The 19,138-nt window shown below is 42.4% G+C and overlaps 1 pseudogene; it reads left to right on the forward strand.

Annotated features, from left to right (window-relative positions):
- Positions 1 to 8,440: 8,440 nt before the first annotated feature.
- Positions 8,441 to 19,138, forward strand: LOC131400271 (centromere protein V-like protein 1; annotated as a pseudogene).

The raw sequence follows: 19,138 nt of genomic DNA on the forward strand, positions 1-19,138 counted from the left end.
CCATTAAATGTCAGAGGGATGAGGTCATCACAAGTCCTGTCATCTCTGGAAGACTCTACTGTGCACTAGAGAGTGAATAAGAGTGGAAAAGGAAAATAACTTTTAGTATTACTATAAAAATAATTTTGACCTCTCTAATCCCATGAAATGGCCTTGTGAACCCCTGACCTAGAGGGAAATGTTGCAAATTGTGGGGACATATGAATTCAGGGGAATCCACCTGGCAAACTGAAGCTTTGAGTTATAACCTGCCTTCTGGATTCACTGCTCTCCACTGAAGTCTTTACCCTGTCTTCAGAACCCGCATGAATTAATGAAGGAAACTTGAGGCTGTGGTAATTAAGGAAGTCTTTGGTCCAAGGAATCCTAAATATTTATCCAACCAGGATGATAACTCAAGAAAAGGGATAAAGTGGGGGTGAGGGAATGTGGGAAAAGGAGTAACATTCTGTGATCTGGGCTTCAACCAACTAGTGGAGGGCTGGTAGTCTTTGTTTACCTCCCCAGTATGGCTGCAAGTAATATGCATGGTCTGAGTGTATTGTTGTACACCTAGATTAAGAAGTGCATAATTTTCTAATGCATGGTTTGACCAAGCACTAGATAGACAATGAATGTACAAAAATACCCTAGTTGTGATTCTGAGACTCCTAGAGACATACACAGATCAGTTAGGGGATAACTGTAGAAATTATGTTCAACAGATTTACATTTAATTGTTTTCTTGAGACGATGCCTCCTCCCAAAGGAAAATAACGTACCTATTTATTTAGAAACACATATTTCCACTATTAAATTATGAATGATTCTTCTTTTGAAGAGAACATTAATATTTGCATTTGTGCGGGTTGCATGGGACACGTGAGGCTTTTTGTCATATGTTCTTTGTTTCCTGCCTTGACATGTGTTACGGCTATGAGGCTGTTAATAACAGTTCACAAGCCCCGATATAATGTTAAGAAAACCGGTAGATGATTGGTTTCTGTGTTTGCCGGATTATAGCTGATGCTAAGCCACTGAACTAAATATCTACCTGCAACTTTTAATTTTGAAAATTTTCAAACCTATAGAAAATTTGAAAGAACTGAAAGAAGACTAAAATGAGTTCCCAAAGACAAATGTTAACATTTTCCCATATTTGCATGCACACGCTCTATCTTGTCTATTTTGATCTATCTATAAATTATCTATCTAAGCTTTATGCTGTACCATTTGAAAGAAAAATTCAGATGTTATGACACTTCACTCCTAAGTATTTCAGCATTCCTCTCTTAAAAATAAGGACATTTTCCTAGATAACCACATTACTGTTAGCAAACTTAAAAATTTTAACATTAATTCAATGAGATTATGTAAATAAATATATTTTTCATTTTCTCAAACGTTCCCCAAATGTCTTTCATAGACCTTTCTTTTTCCCAATGCAAGATTCAGTCATTCGATCTGTTGGCTGTATGCCTCGCTTTTCTACTTTATTAAAGATCTAGAACAAATCCCTCAACCTTTTTGTTTTGTTTTTCATGACATTGAACTTTTGAACACTCCACCCAGTTTTCTTTTATAGTGTCCCACAATCTATATTTGTCAGTTTCCTCATGATTAGATTCTGGTTAAACATTTTTGGCAAGAATACTACATTAGTGGGATTATATATTTGATATTTTACATCAGAAGGCATATCATGTCAGTTTACCCCAACCTTGGCTAAAATGGTGGCCACCCACCTTTCCAGTTAAATGCATATTTTCCCCTAGTAATTAGTAAGTAATCTGGGGGTTAATAACTTCAATATCGTATTCTCTAATAACATTTCATACAATGATTTTATCATTCACTGATTCTCCTGGCCTAAATCAATTCTTACATTGTGTGCTGCATTTATTAACCAGTATTCTTATTTAAAGAAGAATTATTTCCCCAATTTTCCCTCTCATTCTTCACTCTTTTGAAAAATCTCTTGTGCTAACTAGACTGTAAACTTTTTAAAGCAGAGACTCCTTCTATTCTTCCATATGCCTTTCCCAGAGTATTTTGTGTCGTACCATATGTCCTAGATGCACTAAAAAATATTAACTAGATTGAAAGGCACAAACCAGAGAAATCATGGTCCTCCTTCATGTCACTAATAAAATTTAATAATAACAACGAGTGTTTCCATTACTGAGAACTCACCATATGCCTGATACTAGGCTGGACACTTTAAATGCATTATATTTTTAAATTATGACAACAATTCTACAAAGTAGGCATTATTCTTAACCCCAGTTTACACGGGATATAACTGAGGCCGAGAGAACTCAGTTAACTCAGAGAAGGTTATTTAATAAGTAATTATTGATGATCACACCAACTCCTGAAATCAGGGCTTCTGTGATCTGACTCTGAGCTAAAATCTAGGCAGACAAGAATAATTGTTCCTAGCAGAACAACATATTTAGGGTTCTGTGAAATTGAATGTTATGAGGCCCTAAGCAACCTATCTGAACAATGTTATGGACTATAGTTGAAGATGTATTAGTCTGCTCTTTTCTAAGAGTATCCAGTAAATAATTATATGTCCCATTGACGGATTGTCTAAATGTCTACCCGACGTCTAATATACCATATCTCTTTTACTCTCCACGTGACACTTCAAGGAAGTTTCAGTTTAACGTCAACAGAAACAAGGATGTGGATCCAAAATCAATGGCTTCGAAAGAACTGCCAGAATGTCTTTTTTCCAAAGTGGTCATATCATTGTGCATACTCAGCAGCAATGAATGACAGTTCCTGGTTCTCCACATCCTCGTCTGCATTTGGGATTGTCAGTGTTTGGGATTTTAGCCATTCTAATAGGTGTGCGGTGGTATCTCCCTGTTGTCTTAATTTGCAATTCTCTAATGACACACGATGCTGAGCATTTTTTCATATGCTTAATTGCCAACTGTATTTCTTCTTTGGTGAGATATCTGTTCCTATCTCTTGCCCATTTTTTAATTGGGTTGCTTGGTTTTTTTATTGTTGAGTTTGAATGGATGTTGTTTTATTGTTGAGAATGAATGAACTATTGTTAGTTCTGTGTATACTTTGGATACCAATCCTTTATCAGATACTTGTTTTGCAAATACTTTCTCCCAGTCTGTGGCTTTTGTTTTTCTTTTAATTCACTCAACCGTGTTTATCACAGAGCCTAAGTTTTAATTTTAATGAAGTCTAACATCATGTTTTTCATTCACGGACTGTGTTTTTGACGTTTTATCTAAAAGGTCATCAACAAACCCCCAAGGTCACCTAGATTTTCCCCTATGCTATCTTCTAGAAGTCATATAGTTTTTCACTTTACATTTAGGTTTATGATCCATTTTGAGCTAATTTGGTGCAAGTTTTAAAGTCTGTGTCTAGGTCCATTTTTTTGTTTGTTTTGTTTTTTTGGCAGGTGGATATCAAGTTGTCCCAGCACCATTTGAGGAAAAGCTTACCCTTTCTCCATGAAATTGCCTTTGCTTTTTTTGTGAAACATCAGCTGACTATAGTAGTGTGTGTCTATTCTAATCCATTGATCTATTTGTCTGCTATTTCACCAATACCACACTGATTATTGTAGCTTTATAGTAAGTGTTGAAGTTTGTTCTTCTTCAGTATTGTGTTGGCTCTTCTAGGTCTTTTGTCTTTCCATATAAACTTTAGGATAAGTTTGTTGATATCAACAAGATAACTTGCTGGGATTTTGTTTGGGATTGCATTGAACCTATAGGTCAAGTTCTTGACAGTACTGACTCTTCCTATCCATGAACATGGAATGTCTCTCCAATTATTTAGTTCTCCCTTGATATTTTTCATCAGAGTTTTGTAGTTTTCCACATATAGATTTTGTACTTCTTTTGTTAGATTCATACGTAGGCATGTCATGTCGTTTTGGGGGGTGCAAATGTAAATGGTACTGTGTTTTTTATTTTGAATTCCGATTGTTTATTGCTGGCATATAGAGAAGTGATTGACTTCTTATATTAACCTTGTATCCTTCAACCTTGCTGTAACCACTTACTACTTCCAGGAGAATTTTTGTTTGTTTGTTTGTTTCGTCGATTCTTTAGGACTTTCTGCATAGGCGATCATGTCATCTGTGAAAACAAGACACTTTAATCTCTTTCTTCACTAAACGTATACCTTTTCTTTTCTTGTATTATTGCGTTAGCTAGGAATTTGAGCACAAGGCTGAATAGGAGCGGTAAAAGGGGACATATTTGACTTGCTCCTAATCTTAGGGGGAGAGCATCTAGTTTCTCATCCTAAGTGTGATACTAGCTGTAGCTTTTTTGTAGATGTTCTTTATCAAGTTGAAGAAGTTCCCCTCTATACCTCTATTTCTAGGAACTTTTCTTTTCACGAACGGGTGTTGGATTTTGTCTATTGATATGGTTTTATGACTTTTTTTCTTTAGCCTATTGATGTGATGGATTAAATTAATTATTTTTCAAGTGTTGAGCCAGCCTTGCGTACCAGGAATAAGTCTCACTTGATTGTGGTGTATAATTCTTTTTATGCATTGTTGGATTTGATTTGCTAATAATTTTTGAGGATTTTTGCATCTACATACATGGGAGATATTGGTCTGTAATTTTCCTTTTTTGTAATACCCTTGTCTGGTTTTGGTATTAGGGTAATGCTGGCCTCATCGAGTGAGTTAGGAAGTGCTCTGTCTGCTTCAATTTTCTGGAAGCGATTGTAGAGAATTGGCATCGTTTCTTCTTTAAGTGTTTGGTAGAATTCACTGGTCAACCCATTCTATTTTGGAAGGTTATTAATTATTAATTCAACTCATTGAATAGATAAAGGCCTATTCAGAGTACTTACTTCTCCTTGCATGAGTTTTAGTAGGTTCTGTCTTTCAGGATATTAGTCCATCTCATCTAAGTTCTCAAATTTGTGGACGTAGAGTTGTTCATAATACTTTTTATTATTCTTTTAATGTCCATGGAATCAGTAGTGATAGTCCCTCTTTCATTTCTGATCTTAGTAATTTGTAATCTTTCTTTGTTTTGGTTAGCCTAGATAGAGATTTACCAATTTTATTGATCTTTTCAATGAAGCAGCTTTTGGTTTCATTGATTTTTCCCTGTTAACTTTCTGTTTTCAATTTTATTGATTTCTGCTCTAATTTTTATTATTTCTTTTCTTCTGCTTATAATAGATTCAATTTGTCCTTCTTTCTCTCATTTCCTAAGGTGGAAGCTTAGATTGTTGACTTCAGATTTCTCTTCTTTTCTCATATATGCATTCAATACTATAAATTTCCCTCCAAGCACTGCTTTCACTGCCTCCTAAAATTTTGATAAGTTGTATCTTCATTTTCATTTGGTTCATAATACTTTTTAACTTCTCTAGAGACTTCTTCCTTGACTCATGTGTTATTTTGAAGAGAAGTTTGTTGTTTGACCTCAAGACGTTTTGGGATTTACAGCTTTCTTCTACTGATTTCTAGTTTAATTCCATTGCGGTCTGAGAACATGCTTGGTATGAATTCTATTCCTTTAAAATTGTTAGAGTGTGTTTTATGGGCCAGAATGTGATCTATCTTAGTGACGTTCCACGGGAGCTTGAGAAAAATGTGTATTCTTACGTTCTCACGTGAAGTATGCTATAAATGTCAATTTGATCCAGTCGATCGATGGTGCTGTTCTGTTCACCTATATCTTTACTGATTTTTTGCATGCTGGATGTGTCGTTTATTGACAGAGGGGTGTTGAAGTCTCCAACTATAATAGTGGATTTGTCTATTTATCCTTGCAGTTCTGTCAGCTTTTGACTACATATTTTGATACTCTATTGTTAAACACATATACATTAAGGATTATTGTGCCTTCTTGGAGTTTGGACCCCTTTGTCATTATGTAACGTCCCTCTTTATCCTCGGTAATTTTCCTTGCTTTGAAGTCTCCTTTGTCTGAAATTAATATTGCTACTCCAGCTTCCTTTTGATTGGTGTTAGCAAGAATTTTTCCAGGTTGTTGCTAAAACTTTTCATCTGTACTTAATATGGTATTAATTTGTTGTTAAATTTAAGAAATTAAAAAAATTAATTCACCAAGTTCAGCCATACTAGGCTGAAATTCTCCTATCAGACCTACCCTCCCGCAGGTAACAACTATATATATTCACACACACACACACACTCACAGAGGTACACACTTACCTGAAGGCACGAAGGGTGAACATAAGTAGGCAGAAATTAGAGGAGAATGACATTTTGTTTAAACAGAGAGTTTCCTTTTAATCCTTCTTTAGATCATTTGTCCATTCGTCGACTGTATAAACCAATTTTTCTTTTTCAAATGCCTTATTTTATTTTTCTTTTCTTGAGAATGACATTTTTAAGAAGTATCAGTTTACCATTTTTTATGGGTTTTAGTCTGAGAGCAGGTTCCAGTCTTTATCTGCAGGGTGACTAAAAACTCAGATGGAAAATCTGTAGTCTTGATGGCTTGAAAAACTGGAATACAACGTTTGGGGGCAACCATAGCGGATAGAAAGTGAGGAGGGTATACGCTGCTATAGAAACAGCCAGAGAGGAGGAAGCCACGTTCTTCACGTAACATTTGCCAAATTCTTGGCTGACCTCTGAACTCCGACTACATGGGCAGACTCCAAGCTGGCTAGCTAAGGCTAAAAAAAACTGAATTGAGTGACATCACCAAGATGGCAGAGTAAGTGACCCCCAGCCTCCGTCCTCCTACAAAGAACAACAATTAGATAGCTATCCACAAATAAAAATAACTTTGGGGGAGCTCAGGACTACACTTAAGAAGCTTCAGCAACACAGTGGAGCAAAAAACCTGAGAATAGCCACACAGAAAAGATAGGAAGGACAGTATCATTTTGCCTGCATCATCCCACCCCGCCCCCCAGGCCAGCACTGCTCAGTGCCAAGATGGAACTCCCTGGCCCAAGAGAGTTCCCCTCACAAGGAGAAGGAGAGCAGGGTGAGTGACCAGCTTCCTCAGCCTTTCAGGGCACTGCACGAAGGACTCACTTTGGTTTCATCCCACCCAGACACCAGCAAAGCTGAGCCGTCTAGAGACGGCTAGGAACAAGGAAGAAGGGCAGGGGCTACAAGTATCAGCCACTTAGTGGGAGTGCCCATGGTTCTCAGTGGCCTGCTCTGCAGAGGACCCCAACACCCTTTGCCTCTGAGCACCTCAACATCCCTTGAGGATACGGTGAGCTCCCCCATGCAGCTTTCATCACCGAGGACCCTATTGCGGACCCCAACAGACCACTCTGCAGGGGATCCCAGCAGTTTTGCTGCTGAGGAAACCAATGGCCAGCAGAGACGCTGCAGACTCCGAGCAGATTTTCAGGTTCACAGGCACTAACCGTCTGAGTCGGTCCCCACCCCCTCCCCACCACACACCAGAGCCACCCCAGCCAATGCCATCGCAGATGCCCCAGCCTGGGATCTCTGCCAACCCCAGCCTCTACGGACACGAGTGTGCATGACACCAGCCTAGGCCCCCACAGCCAACCCCCACCACTGTGTGCGTGCCCATAGCTAGCCCCTGCAGCTGCATGAGTGCACACCAAAAGCCCAGGCCTCTGCCGCTGTGTGGGTGCCCGGAGCCGGCCCTGACTCTTGTCACTGGCCTGCATCGCCATGCACGTGCCAGTGGCTAGCCTCTGCAGACACACGAGTGCACACCAACAGCCCAGTCCCCTGAAGTTACTCATGCACCTGGACCTGGCCCCGACTGCTGTCATTAGCCTGCACTGCCGCACACGCCCACAGCTAGCCCCTGCATCTGTGCACCTGCGTGCCACTGGCCCTGACTTCTGTCATTGGCTTTCATGGCCACGCACGCACCAGTGGCTAGACCCTGCAGCCACATCAATGCACGCTGAAAGCCCATGCCCCCGCAGCTACTTGTGTGCCCAGATCTGACCCTGACTCCTCTCACTGACCTGCACTGCCTCGCATGCCTGCAGCTAGCCCCCGCATGCCACCAGCCCAACTCCTGTCACTGGTCTTCACTGCTGTGCATGTGCCCACAGCTTGCCCCTGCAGCCACACGAGTACATACCAACAACCAAAGCCCCACAGATGCTTGTGGGCCCAAATCCAGCCCCAGTTCCCATCACTGGCCTGCACCACCAGGCACGCCCACAACCAGCCACTGCAGCTGTCCACATGCACGCTGCTGGTCCTGACTCCAGTCACCAGCTATCATTGCCATGCATGTGCCAGCAGTTGCCTCTGCAGATGCATGACGGCAATGCCAACAGCCCAGGCCCCCATGTGCGCTTGTGCACCTGGATTAGGCCCTGATCCTGTCACCTGCCTGCATCGCCATTTGTACCCACCACTAGCCTCTGCAGCAGTGTACCCGCATGCCCCTTCCCCCAACCCCTCACTGGCCCCCACTGCTGCATGTGTGCCCTCGCCTAGCCCCTGCAGCCACACAAGTGCATGCTGACAGCCCAGGCCTCTGCAGCTCCTCGTGTGCCCACAGTTGGCCACGACCCTGGTCACTGGACACCAGCCCTCGCTGCTGAACCTGGAGGTGCTGCTAAGGACCCCAACAGTCCTCGCAGCCACCACAAGCCCCCTGCAGCACTTGCCACCAAGGATCACACAGTGGTTGATGTGAACACGAGGTGCCTGAGCTAACAAGACACCATGACCCCTGGATGAGAGCTGCCACATGGCCCTGCACTTGGTGTGCCACACCATAAGACCCGGGACCACAGCATGCTCCAGAGTGACCTCACCCACAGATGAAGATATTTCCTTACAGAAGTCAGTCCATAAAGTCTGGAAAAGGTGACTACTTCCTCAAATGCACAGACACCTAGCCAAGGCTACAGGGACCATGAAGAATCAGGGCGACATGATACCATCAAAGGGAAACAATGAACTGTCCCGTAACCGACCCCAGAGAAACGGAGACCCGTGAATTGCCTGACAAACAATTCAAAATAATTGGTCTAAAGAAGCCCAGAGAGCCACAAGAGAACAGAGATAAACAATTTCACAAAAGTAGGAAAAACAATACAAGAACAAAACGAGACATTCAAGAAAGAGATAGAGGATGTAAAGAAGGACCAAACAGAAATTTTGGAGCCGAAAAATACAATGAATAAACTGAGAAATGCAGTAGAGAGTTTCAACAGCAGACCCAATCAAGCAAAACAAAGACTTAGTAAACACAAAGGCAAGTCATTTAAAATCATCCAGTGAGAGGAACAAAAAGAGAAAAGAATGAAAAGAAACGAAGAAAGCTGTGGGACTTATGTGACACCATCAAACGAAACAATATTTCGCATTATGGGAATCCAAAAAGGAGAAGAGAGACAGAAAGGAGCAGAAAGCTTATTTAAAGAAATGGTGGCTGAAAACTTCCAAAATCTGGGGAAAGAAATGGACATCCACGTACATGAAGCTCAAAGGTCCCCAATCATGTTCAACCCAAAGAAGACTTCACCAAGACACATTACAATAACACTGTCAAAAATCAAAGACAAAGAGAGAAACTTGAAAGCAGCAAGAGAAAAGAAGCTCATCATAAACAAGGGACTCTCCATAAGACTATCAGCAGATTTCTCAGCAGAAACCTTTCAGGCCTAGACAGACTAGGTTTATACATTCATAGCGTTACAAGAAAAAAAACCTGCCAACCACGAATACTCTACCCAGCAAAGCTAACCTTCAGAACTGAAGAAGAGATAGAGACAAACGTTCGCAGACAAACAAACGCCGAAAGAGGTCATCACCGCTACCTACCTTACGAGAACTGCTAAAGGGAGTTGTTCAAGCTGAAAGAAAGGATGCTAACTAGGAACATGAAATCATATGAAAGTTGAAAACTCACTGGTAAAAGTAAATATAGAGTAAGATTCAGCATATACTAATATTGTAATGGTGGTGTGTAAATCACATAACTCTAGCATAAAGGTTAAAATACAAAAGAATTAAAAATAACTTAGCTACATAATTTGTTAATGGATACACAATATAAAAAGATGTAAATTGTGACAACAGCAACATAAAATTTGGGGGCGTGGGGGTAAAAGTGTTGAGCTTTTATGTGCAAAGTTAAGTTGTTATCAGTTTAAAATAGACTGTTATAACTATCAGATATTTTATGTAAGCTCCACGGTCACCACAAAGAAAAAGCCTATAGTAGATTCACAAAAGAGAAAGAGAAAGGAGTCAAAGCATACCGCTCTAGAAAATCATCAAATCAAAATCACAAAAGAAGAGAGCAAGAGGAGAGGAGAGGATGAAAGGATCTACAAAACATTCAGGAAACAATTAACAAAATAGCAATAGTGGGCCGGCCGGGTGGCACAAGCGGTTAAGTGCGTGAGCTCCGCTTCGGCAGCCCAGGGTTCGCAGCTTCGGATCCTGGGCGAGCAGTGACGCACTGCTTGTCAAGCCATGCTGTGGCGGCGTCCCACATAAAGTGGAGGAAGACGGGCATGGATGTTAGCTCAGGGCCGATCTTCCTCAGTAAAAAAAATAATAATAATAACCAAAAAAGAGGAGGATTGACATTGGATGTTAGCTCAGGGCTCATCTTGCTCACACACACAAAAATAGCAATAGTAGGCCCTTACCTGTCAGTAATTCCTTTAAATGTAAATGGATTGAATTTTCCAATCAAAAGACATAGAGTGGCTGAATGAATGAAAAAACAAGACCCAACTATATGCTGCCCATAAGAAACTCACCTCACCTTTAAGAACACACATATATCTGAAAGTGAAGGGATGGAGAAAGATATTCCATGCAGATGGAAACCTAAAGAGAGCAGGGGTGCCTATACTTATATCAGAGAAAATACACTTTACATCAAAACCTGTATAACACATATGGTCATTATAAAATGATAAAGGGATCACTTCATTAAGAGGAAATAACGATAGTGAATATACGTGCCCCAGCTTCCAAGCTTCTAAATACACGAAGCAAATACTAACAGAGCTGATGGGAGAAATAGAAAGCAATACAATAATAGTAGGGGACTACAATATCCCACTTTCAACAATGGATAGATCATCCAGAAAATCAATTAGGAATCACTGAACCTCAACTACTCTTTAGACCAAATGGACCTGACAGACATACAGAACATTCCATTTAACAGCAGCAGAATACGCATTCTTCTCAAGCATCCACAGAACATTTTCCAGGATAGGTTATATGTTAGGCCACAAAACAAGTCTTTTGCTGCGGGTGCTGTCGAGTCAATTCCGACTCCTAGCGACCCTGTGTACAACAGAGCGGGACCCTGACTGGTCTTTTTGTGCCATCCTCTCACTTTCTGGCACTATATCAGACAATGCTCTGTTGCTGTTAACAGAGTTTCCACGGCCAATTTTTTCAGAAGTGGGTGGCCAGGTCCTTCTTCCTAGTTTGTCTCCGTCTGGAAGCTCCACCGAAACCTGTCTACCACGGGTGACCCTGCTGGTATTTGAAATGCTGGTGGCGTAGCTTTCCACATCACAGCAACACACAGCTGCCACAGTATGACAACCGACAGACAGGTGGTGTGGTTCTCTGATTGGGAAACAAACCGGGGCTGTGGCAGTGAGAGCACCAAATCTTAACCACTAGACCACTGGGGCCGGCCAAACAAGTCTTAGGAAATTTTAAATGATTGAAATCATACCAACTATCACTTCCAAACATAATGGTATGAAACTAGAAATCAAAAGCAAGAGGAAAACAGGAAATTTCACAAATAGGTGAAAATTAAACAGCATACTCCTGCACAACCAATGGGTCAAAGAAGAAATCAAAAGGGAAATCAAAAAGTATCTTGAAAAAGACAAAAATGGAAACACAGCATACCAAGACTTATAAGATGCAGTAAAAGCAGTTCTAAGAGGGAAGTTTATAGCAATAAACGCCTACATTAAGAAAAAAGAAAGATCTCAAATAAACTACCTGAATTTACCCCTCAAGGAACTGGAAAAAGAAGAACACACTAAGCCCAAAGTCAACAAAATGAAAGAAATAATAACAATCAGAGCAGAAATAAATGAAATAAAGACTGAAAAAACAATGGAAAACATCAATGAAATTATGAGGTATTGTTTTGAAAAGATAAATAAAATCGACAAACCTTTGGGTAGACTTTGAAAAAAAAGATAGAAGACTCAAATAAATAAAATCAGAAATACAAAATGAGACACTGGGGCCGGCCCGGTGGCACAAGCGGTGAAGCGCTCACGCTCCGCTGCGGCGGCCCGGGGTTCGCCGGTTCGGATCCTGGGCGCGCACCGTCGCACCACTTGTCAGGCCATGCTGTGGCAGGCGTCCCATATAAAGTGGAGGAAGATGGGCACGGATGTTAGCCCAGGGCCAGTCTTCCTCAGCAAAAAGAGGAGGATTGGCAGATGTTAGCTCAGGGCCGATCTTCCTCACAAAAAAAAATTAAAAATAAGACATTAAAACCGATACCATGGGCCAGCCCCGGTGGCCTAGTGGTGAAGTTTGGCGCTCCACTTCCGCGGCCCGGGTTCGGTTCCTGGGCGTGGACCTACACCACCAGTCTGTCAGTGGCCATGCTGTGGTGGCGGCTCACATACCAAGGAAAAAAAAACGAGGAAGATTGGCAACAGATGTTAGCTCAGGGCGAATCTTCCTTAGCAAAAACAAAACAAAACAAAAGACCAATACCACAAAAATATAAACGATCATAAGAGACTACTATGAACAATTTTATGCCAACGAATTGGATGACCTAGAAGAAATGGATAAATTCCTACAAACACACAAACTACTAACACCAAAATGAAGAAATAGAAAATTTGAGCAGACCAATAACCAGTAATGAGATTGAATCAGTAATCAACCATCTCGTCCAACAAAGAAGGACCCAGGACCAGATGGCTTCACTGCTGAATTCTAGCAAACATTTAAGGAATAATTCATACCAATCCTTATAAAACTCTTCCAGAAACTTGAAGAGGAGGAGGGAAGATTCCCAAACTCATTTTACAAGGCCGGCATTACCCTGATTACAAAGCCAGACAAGGACACTACAAGGAAAGAAAATTATAGGACAGTGTCCCTGATGAACATAGATGCAAAAATATTCAATAAAATACTAGGAAACTAAATTCAACAGCACATTAAAAGGCTTACATAACATGATCAAGTCAGCCTTATCCCTGGGATACAAGGATGCTTCTACATAGGCAAATCAATAAACGTGATACACCACATTACCGGTGTGAAGGGTAAACATCATACGATCCTCTCAATAGATGCAGAAAAAGCATTTGACACAATTCAACATGCTTTCATGATAAAACCTTGCAACAATTAGGTACAGAAGGAATGTACCTCAACAAAACAAAAGCATACCTGATAGCTAACATCACACTCAATGGGGAACAGCTTTCAGCTTTTCCTGTAAGATTAGGAATAAGACAAGGGTGCCCACTCTCACCACTTCTATTCAACATAGTACTAGAAGTCCTAGCCAGAGCAATTAGGCAAGAAGAAGAAATAAAAGCCACCCAAACCAAAAAGGAAGAAGTAAAATTGTCTCTGTTTACAGATGACGTGATCTTACATATAGAAATCCCTAAGGATTCTCCCAAAAGACTGTTAAAACTAATAAATGAATTCAGTAAAGTTGCAGGCTACAAAATCAACATACGAAAATCAGTTGCATTTCTATACACTAACAATGAGCTACACAAAAAGACCTTAGGGAAACAATCCCATTTACAAGAGCATCAAAAAGAATAAAATACTTAGGAATAAATGTAACCAGGAGGTTAAAGATCTGTACACTGAAAACTATAAAACGTTGATGAAACAAATTGAAGAAGACACAAATAAATGGAAATATATTCTGTGCTCATGGATTGGAAGAATTAATGTTGCTACCATGTCCATTCTACCCGAAGCAATCTACAGATTCAAGGCAATCCCTTTCAAAATGCCAACGGCATGTTTCACAGAAACAGAAAAAATAACCCTGCAATTTGTATGGAATCACAGAAGTCCCCAAGTAGCTAAAGCAATCTTGAGCGAGAATAACAAAGCCTGAGGCATCGAAACCATACGTCACTGGCATAAAAACAGACACAGAGACCAATGGAACAGAATAAAGAGCCCCAAAGTAAACCCACGCATACATGGTCAACTGATACTTGACAAGGGAGCCAAAAATACTCAATGGGGAACGGACAGTCTCTTCAATAAATGGTGCTGAAAAAACTGGATATCCACCCCACGAAAGAACGAAGTTGGACCCTTATCTTACACCATACACAAAAATCAACTCAAAATGGATTAAAGACTTAAACGTAAGACCCGAAACCCTAAAAATCATAGAAGAAAACATAGGGGGTAAGCTCCTTGACATTGGTCTTGGCAATGATTTTTTGGATTTGACACCAAAAGCACAGGCAACAAAAGCAAGAATAAGCAGCTTGGACTACATCGAACTAAAATGTTTCTGCACAGCAAAGGAAACAATCAAAAACACGAAAAGGCAACTTACAGAACGGAAGAAAATACTTGCAAAGCATATCTGATAAGGCGTTAATATCCAAAATATATAAGGAACTCATGTAACTCAATAGCCAAAAAACCAAATAACCCGATTAAAAATGGGCAAAGGACCTGAATATACATTTTTCCAAAGAAGACATACGAATAGCCAACAGGTGCATAAAAAGGTGCTCAACATCACTAATCTTCAGGGAAATGCAAATCAAAAGCACAATGAGATGTCACCTCAGACCTGTTAGGATGGCTATTATCAAAAACTCAAAAGATGACAAGCGTTGGCAAGGATGTGGAGAAAAGTGAACACTTGTGCACGGTTGGTGAGATTGTCAAGTGGTTCAGCCACTATGAAAATCAGTAAGGAGTTTCCTCAAAATGTGAAAAATAGAACTACTATATGATCCAGCAATCCCACTTCTGGGTACCAATCCAAAGGAAATAAAATCACTATCTCGAAGAGATATCTGCACCCCCATCTTCATTGCAGCATTATTCACAACAGCCAAGGTACGGAAACAACCTAAGTGTCCATCGACAGATGAATGGATAAAAAAAAAATGTGAGGTATATACACACACACTGGAATATTATTCAGTCTTGAAAAAGAAGGAAGTCCTGCCATTTGTGACAGCATAGATGAACCTGGAGGACATTACGCTAAGTGAAATAAGTCAGACACAGAAAGACAAATATCCCATGATCTCACTTACATGTGGAATCTAAGAAAAAGTTGAATAGTGCTTACCAGAGGCTGGGTGGTGAAGGGAAAGGGAATATATTGATCCAAGGGTACATACTTTCAGTTATAAGATGAATAAGTTCTGGGGATCTAATGTACAGTATGGTGATTATGGGTAATAATAATGTATTGTATACCTGAAATTTGCTAAGAGAGTAGAACTCAGGTGTTCTCACCACACTCACAAAAAGGTAACTATGGGAGGTGACGGATATGTTCATTGGTTCGATTGTGGTGATCTTTTCACAATGTATACATATATCAAAACATTAAGTTGTACACCTTAAATATACATAATTTTTATTTGTTAAAAATTAAACAAAAAAGAAGGGCCAAAAAGCCTGAACTGGTATTTGAGCAGTTACTACACCACATGGGAGATGGAATTTTCAGTTTGACTTCAGCCAAGTTAACTGCCTACCCAAACAATAGATAAATCATAAATATATAATTAAATAAGTATTCTGAAAGTAAAACTCTGTCATAATTAAAAATACATTTAAAAATACAAGTAATAGATATTAGGAATATGACAGAGGAAATAGAGGGTGCTATGAGAATAATAGGTGGGGCACCAATCCAAGATGCAGGTGGGGAGCCATGGAAGTTTTCCTAGAGGAAATGACATCTAAGCTTCGACTTGAAAGATGAACAAGAGGAATAAAAGCAAGAAAGAGCTAAAAGGAATAAAAGCAAAAAGGCACCCTGGAAAGGAGTTAGCAGGACTCCCCACACATGAGGGACAGTCTTCCTTGGATATTTCCCCTTTGTAGTCTGCCTCTTGGCGGGGCAGGATTTGTAAGTAGCTGGATGAGAGTAGCCCACCTTCAGATACAACCTAGCTTATTTATCACACTGGCGTAAACCTCCCCGATTACGTAGGCCACATCAGTCCCCATGGGTCAGGGTCTGGCTGTGGGAAGGCTTGGCAGGGAGTGGTCTGATCTCGGTCTGGCTGAGAAGATAAGAGAGTGAGAGCGGGACAGCGAGCGAGTGAGAGAGCGAGTGACAAAAGATGCTATGCTATTGGCCTTGAAGATGCAGGAAGGGGTAGGCAGCCTTTAGAAGCTGCAAAAGGCAAGAAACAGATTCTCCCCTAAGCCTCCAAAAGGGACTCAGCCGTGTGGACTCATTTAGACTTCTGGTGGCCCAGAACTGGAAAATCATAAATTTGTGGAATTTTAAGATCCTGGTAATTTGTTGCAGCAGCAATAGGAAACCATTAGAGAATCCCAATTCCTTTCTTGACCATGAGGCCCAACTCAGCCTTCAGTGAATGTTGTGAAGTTATCAAGCATGTGAAAACCAAGACACTCACCTGGAGAGAAATCGATCTTATAAAACTGGGCTGGGTTCAGGTGCTACTCCTCTAAAGCCCTTGAGAGTAGTATAGCAGTTCTGCCTGCCCCACCTGTCTGGAGGACACCTGGTGGCTACTGACCTCAATGGTAGTAGTGGGTGTTGGAGTAACAGTTGCTTCTGTTTTGCTCCCTCCCTCCCTCCCACTCCCCTCCCCCTGCCCCCTCCGGCTCCCCGTCTGGAATAATTGTCTGTAGCCCCATTGTACAGCAGGTGTTTAAGAAATAACTTCTCGCTGTACAGTGTCAATGAAGCAGAGTAGGAAAAGGAGCTACCATTTACTGAGCACAAATGAGGCAGAACAACAGGGGAGTTTAGAGTAGGGAGATTTGAAGTCACACAGACCTGGACTTGAATCTCCGCTGCCAACTTCATAGCTGAGGCGCCTGGCCACATGTCCTCCTCCATGCAGTGGTGATTCACTGGGCACACTCGGGGGTCGGGCTGCCTGGTTCATATCAGCTTTATTACTAACTTCCAGTGTGACCATGGGAAATTCTGACCCTCTCTGTGCCTCAGTTCCCTCATCTGAAAAATAAGCTTAGTAATACTTCCAAACGGCCTTCGTCTGTGTTCCTAGAGCCCCCTGCTCTTGCTGTTAATTTTCTAGGTGAGAGGCACAGATGTCGTTCAGGGTTACACTGACTGAATCAAGAACGTGAACCCACAGATGAGCGGACTTGTCGAATACAGAGGAGCTCCTTCACACACACCAGGAGACGGCTCTCTCGCTCTCTCTGGCGCGCGCTCTCTCTCTGGCGCGCGCTCTCGCTCGCTTGCTCTCGCTCGCTCTCTCTCTCCGGTATCCGATTTCTTCTTTGGCCACTCATCCCCCAGCCCATCCCAGTCTGCAGCTTCTTCCCTTGTGTCTCTCCTTTGCATTCTCACCATACCCCTAAAAGACTGCTAATTCTTCACGTTAAGCCCTGTCATGTAATTTGTCCGTTCGTGTGTCTGCCTACCACACTAGACCTTGAGATGCTTGAGGAAAAGAATCAAGTTATGTTGGCTTTTAGCCGTCCAGCATCCAGAACACTTCCTGAATCTTGGCATAGAAGAAAACTAAAAATCAATCCAAGGAAAATTTTAGAAACTTAGGAAATCATTGGAAAATGAATTTAGAAATACTACAGATATAATAAATCCAGTTCCTTTCTGCTGTATTAAATACTTCAAATACGTTTTTGAATTTACTCCCCGCTACACTCGGAATATGGCGTATTATTCCCCTTTTCTCATATGAGATTACTGGGACCCAGAGAACTTCAGGACCATTTCCATGGTCGCGGGGCAGGTATGTAACAGAATGAGCATGGACAAGCTCCAGGTGTCTACGGACGATGTAAAAAAATCGCTTAGGAGAAGGGGCTACAGATACAGTTCGCCAATATTTTATGCCAGGACGGCTATTTTAGGATCAGGAGAGGCCTCATTTTCAACAAGTGGCCAATCCTGGCAGTGCAGACAAAAGGGTGGCCGAGTAAGTTCTTAGCACCTGAGCACCCCCCAGCTCCACCCAATCTGCACTGCAGGGTGACGACTTAGCCAGATTTGCGTTTATGGCTGAGCATGCCATAGGCAGGGTAAGGAAGCCAAATGCCGCCCAACCGCACAGCCAAGAGCGGCCCAAGGATCCCTACTCCCCTTGCTCCCTGCCCCCCACGCCAATCCCCACCCTCAGCCTCACTGCCCCCACCAGCGCAGCCACTTGGCTCAAGGCACCAGGTGCGCGCGGCCGCCAGCTCGTGCAAGCCGGGGTCAGGAGCCTGGCGGCGGCAAAGAGCACTACTGAAAGCAAACCGGCAGGCCAGGGAAGCTGGCTCCGAAGACCACAGCTCTGTGCACCGCCCCGGCGCCCGCCCTGTCCCGCAATGAGATGGACCTGGGCGCGCAGCGGGAGCGCTGGGAGACGTTCAGGAAGCCGCGGAGACTCAGCTGCGAGGGTACCGCTAAGTCCCTGCCGGACACCTTCCAGTAGCCAGGCCTGGTGCACTACACCGGGGGCTGCCACTGCGGCGCGGTTCCGTTTGAGCCTGGGCCCCTGCAAACCCGTGAGTCGTGGATCGCAGCTGCAGGCTGTGCAGGAAGCAGCAGCACCGCAGCACCGACGCTTCCTCGTCCTGGCCTTGCGCTTCACTCTCCTCCTGGGCGCCGAGAGCATCGTCACGGATCGATCCCACACGCACGCGGCACTGCGCAGCTTCTGCGGCGGGTGCCGGGTGCAGAGTTTCCATGCATCTGCCTCTGACCCCGGGGTTTATGGCGTCGCTCCGCACTGCCTGGACGCCGGAACATTTTCCTGGAGGTAAAGCCTACGAACACGTGGAGGCCCCCTTACTCTCGTACTAGTCCACGCTCAGCTTTAAGCAATTTAGCAAATTTACCATTTAAGTGTTCTGTGTTTACGGCTCTAGAGGCATCTGCTCCAGGTAAGCAGATCTTGGTTGTGATTCGCTGAATCGGTCTTTCGCGTGATCGTTTGCCCTGCAACCTCACCTCTCCAATGGGCTCAGGAAAAACAAAACAAAACAAAA

Source organism: Diceros bicornis, chromosome X (genome assembly GCF_020826845.1).
Source record: "Diceros bicornis minor isolate mBicDic1 chromosome X, mDicBic1.mat.cur, whole genome shotgun sequence".
NCBI classification, from domain to species: domain Eukaryota; kingdom Metazoa; phylum Chordata; class Mammalia; order Perissodactyla; family Rhinocerotidae; genus Diceros; species Diceros bicornis.